This window comes from Arachis ipaensis, chromosome B01 (assembly GCF_000816755.2).
Source record: "Arachis ipaensis cultivar K30076 chromosome B01, Araip1.1, whole genome shotgun sequence".
Lineage (NCBI taxonomy): Eukaryota > Viridiplantae > Streptophyta > Magnoliopsida > Fabales > Fabaceae > Arachis > Arachis ipaensis.
In genome coordinates, this window is record NC_029785.2 from 6157293 (window position 1) to 6161630 (window position 4338).

Genomic DNA, 4338 nt, shown 5'->3' on the forward strand with positions numbered 1-4338 from the left:
CATTACTAATGTTTTATATTTTATAACGAAAAAACAAATAATTAATTCTTTTGTCCCGATTAATAATGAAAAATAGAATTCTAACTAATTGAAAAAAAAAAAACGGAAGTAGAAAATAGAAAATTCTAACTTTAGAGTTAATATTTAAAATCGTCCCCTGAAAGATACCTCGTTCTCCATATAAGTCCCTGAATGATAAACTTAATACTTAATCAACCCGAAAGGTGTCGAGCATAACCACGTTAGTCCTTCTGTCAAATCGTCTGCTGAGCTGGCTAACGTCGGGTAACGTGTACCGTGAAGTGCCTGGGTGGCTGAGGTCTACGTGTACCATGGGGTTGCTGACAAGGTAAGTTCGTTTAAAGAAATCAAATCAGTCCCTCAATTTGATGAACCCTAATCCTAAGTGCGATGATAAATAAGTCGCATTCTGAAATTGTTGGATGGCTGGGAGGATGGAGACGGGAAATGGATGTCGTAGTGGTGGGATATCTCTTCGGTCACACGAGAGTAACGGTTCCAGTGCTTCGATGCGAATGAGGAGGAAAAGTCATGAGGAAGCATGTTTCTGCGGGTTGAAGGCTGTGATAAAAAAATCTGGGACAGCAGAGAACCCACACAGATTATTCTACGCATGTTCAAGGTACAGGGTACGTTGTTTTGAAAGTGTTGAAGTTTTTCCATCTTCTTCTGTGTTATTGGGTGTGATTCATTGTATTCTTGTCTGATTTTTGAATTTGCAGAAGGACAATCACTGTAATTACTTTAAGTGGGTTGATGGTAATGACTGTGAAGCAGTGGTTGAAGCAGGTGCTAAGGAAGATTCCAAAACTGAAGGAGGGTGAAGAAGGAGGCATGGAGAATAGATAACTTGGAAGCTGAAGTTAGATATTTGAAACTGTTAGTAATGCTGTGTAAATTCTCTTTTTTCTCTGCTTAATGGCCTAAATTGTGCTCACTAGTGCTTTCATTTTTCTGTTTCGTCTCTGAACTTAGTTCAAGATATGCTGAATTGAATCAGAGATTCTGCTCTTTGTTGTTATTGTTTGAATTATGAATGATCGGTTCTTCTATCCTTTTTCATTTTCAGGTTTCAAGAGTCGGAACTAGGATTCTCTTAGCAGAGTTTTAGGCCTCAGAGCTGCAAATAAATTAAGGTATGAGACTATTTTGAACTGTGAATCTGGAGCATGTCCCCGGAAGGCGCAAGGGTAATAGTGCTAATGGCAATGGCAATAGTGCTGGATCTGAGCATCAACCTTCTAAGGAAGCATCAAACACTCCAAGTCCAAGGCTTCCCCCTGGAAAATCCACAAATGCTTGTTTCAAACAGGATTCTAAACTTGCAAATAAGATCAGGGCTACAAATAGATCAAACTCTTTCAATGTCAGTGTGGTTAGAAATAAAATGGATGGTGGTAGAGAAAAGAAAGCTGAGAGCATTGTTGAAATTAGGTATAATGTGGAGGAGAAAAAGGTGAACAAGGATAATGATGATGATTATTATGCTTTTTCTGATGCACTTGAAACACTGTCACAAACACAATCATTCTCCATGAACTGCAGTTAGAGTGGTGTGAGCGGTTTGGATACATTGGATGCAAAGAAGTTGGGAACGGTCTCTACTGATCAGCAATAAACAATAAAAACGATTCATCCTTACCTATAAAAGTCGAGATGGCTTCCTCCACTACCAATGCTGCTCCAGGAGACGATCACCGCTGTATTCAGTACCAATACCTCTTCCAGGCTACCGGTCTTCCTACGTTGACGAAGGTTAATGGCCTGCTTCAAGTGTTGGGTCGAAGGCTTAGGGCATAGCTTGACGCAGACGACAAGTTTTGGAGCGAAACAGAGTGAGATGCTTGTTGGCCGAGGGGGTCATGGGTTGCAACGTTTTGAATCTCTTCTGGAGATCAAACGATGTCGTCTCAGCTTCTGGAGGCCATTAATTCAAAACGGCGTCGTTTTGTTACTGTGCCACGCGTAGGGCTGGCAATGGGTAGGGTAGGGTAAGGTTTGGACCCTACCTTAACCCTACCCGCGGGTTGAAAATTTTATTAAAACTCTACCCTACCCTACCCGCGGGTTGAGAATCTCTCAACCCTAACCCTACCCGCACTCTAAAGTTCTAAACCCTACCCTACCCTACCCTACCCGTAGAAATATCAAATTTTTTCAAAGTAAATATAAAATTCAATCATTTCAAATTTTATACATATTAATAACATAAAAAATAACAAACTAATGCTCTAAATTACTAAATTAACTAACTAGTTTAGTGGTTGTTCACTTATTGTAAGTCATTACATAAGAGAGGTTGTGGGCTTAACTCTCACTTCCTTCACTATATATCTAATTTTTTATATTTTATAACGAAAAAACAAATAATTAATTCTTTTGTCCCGATTAATAATGAAAAATAGAATTCTAACTAATTGAAAAAAAAAAAACGGAAGTAGAAAATTCTAACCTCTAACTTTAGAGTTAATATTTAAAATCGTCCCCTGAAAGATACCTCGTTCTCCATATAAGTCCCTGAATGATAAACTTAATCAAAATCGTCCCCGAAAGGTGTCGAGCATAACCACGTTAGTCCTTCTGTCAAATCGTCTGCTGAGCTGGCTAACGTCGGGTAACGTGTACCGTGAAGTGCCTGGGTGGCTGAGGTCTACGTGTACCATGGGGTTGCTGACAAGGTAAGTTCGTTTAAAGAAATCAAATCAGTCCCTCAATTTGATGAACCCTAATCCTAAATGCGATGATAAATAAGTCGCATTCTGAAATTGTTGGGTGGCTGGGAGGATGGAGACGGAAAATGGATGTCGTAGTGATGGGATATCTCTTCGGTCACACGAGAGTAACGGTTCCAGTGCTTCGATGCGAATGAGGAGGAAGAGTCATGAGGAAGCATGTTTCTGCGGGTTGAAGGCTGTGATAAAAAAATCTGGGACAGCAGAGAACCCACACAGATTATTCTACGCATGTTCAAGGTACAGGGTACGTTGTTTTGAAAGTGTTGAAGTTTTTCCATCTTCTTCTGTGTTATTGGGTGTGATTCATTGTATTCTTGTCTGATTTTTGAATTTGCAGAAGGACAATCACTGTAATTACTTTAAGTGGGTTGATGGTAATGACTGTGAAGCAGTGGTTGAAGCAGGTGCTAAGGAAGATTCCAAAACTGAAGGAGGGTGAAGAAGGAGGCATGGAGAATAGATAACTTTGAAGCTGAAGTTAGATATTTGAAACTGTTAGTAATGCTGTGTAAATTCTCTTTTTTCTCTGCTTAATGGCCTAAATTGTGCTCACTAGTGCTTTCATTTCTCTGTTTCGTCTCTGAACTTAGTTCAAGATATGCTGAATTGAATCAGAGATTCTGCTCTTTGTTGTTATTGTTTGAATTATGAATGATCGGTTCTTCTATCCTTTTTCATTTTCAGGTTTCAAGAGTCGGAACTAGGATTCTCTTAGCAGAGTTTTAGGCCTCAGAGCTGCAAATAAATTAAGGTATGAGACTATTTTGAACTGTGAATCTGTTGCTGTGCCTTTCAATTGGGAGCATGTCCCCGGAAGGCGCAAGGGTAATAGTGCTAATGGCAATGGCAAGAAAAACGATTCATCCTTACCTATAAAAGTCGAGATGGCTTCCTCCATTACCAATGCTGCTCCAGGAGACGATCACCGCTGTATTCAGTACCAATACCTCTTCCAGGCTACCGGTCTTCCTACGTTGACGAAGGTTAATGGCCTGCTTCAAGTGTTGGGTCGAAGGCTTAGGGCATAGCTTGACGCAAACGACAAGTTTTGGAGCGAAACAAGTGAGATGCTTGTTGGCAGAGGGGGTCATGGGTTGCAACGTTTTGAATCTCTTCTGGAGACCAAACGACGTCGTCTCAGCTTTTGGAGGCCATTGATTCAAAACGGCGTCGTTTTGTTACTGTGCCACGCGGGCACTTAATGGTACACATCACCCGACGTTAGCCAACTCAGCGGACGATTTGACGAAAGGACTAACGTGGTTATCCTCGACATCTTTCGGGGACGATTTTGATTAAGTTTATCATTGAGGGACTCATATGGAGAACGAAGTATCTTTTAGGAACGATTTTGAATATTAACTCTCTAACTTTAACTAACGTGCTTCAAACATTATGCTGCGACTGCGACCACTGAAATGTTCCCCCTCAATCCATTGTTTGTTTCTTTGTATCATATGGAAAATGGAAAATGGAAAATGGAAAATAATAAATATACATTTTTTTTGTTTTCTGATAACATATTAAAATATATATACAAAAATAAAAAATTAAAAAACTCTTTCTCTCTCTCTTTCTGCCA

The 4338-nt window shown here is 39.9% G+C and overlaps 1 protein-coding gene across 2 annotated transcripts in view; it reads left to right on the forward strand.

Annotated features, from left to right (window-relative positions):
• Positions 4283-4338, forward strand: part of LOC107611237 (armadillo repeat-containing protein 8) — a 5414-nt gene continuing 5358 nt past the window's right edge. The window contains exon 1 of one of the 2 annotated variants that reach the window (XM_021116776.1): positions 4283-4338. This exon is cut by the window's right edge and continues 429 nt beyond it. The gene's annotated coding sequence lies outside the window, so the exon portion shown is untranslated. The other variant, XM_021116772.1, reaches the window with a different exon arrangement.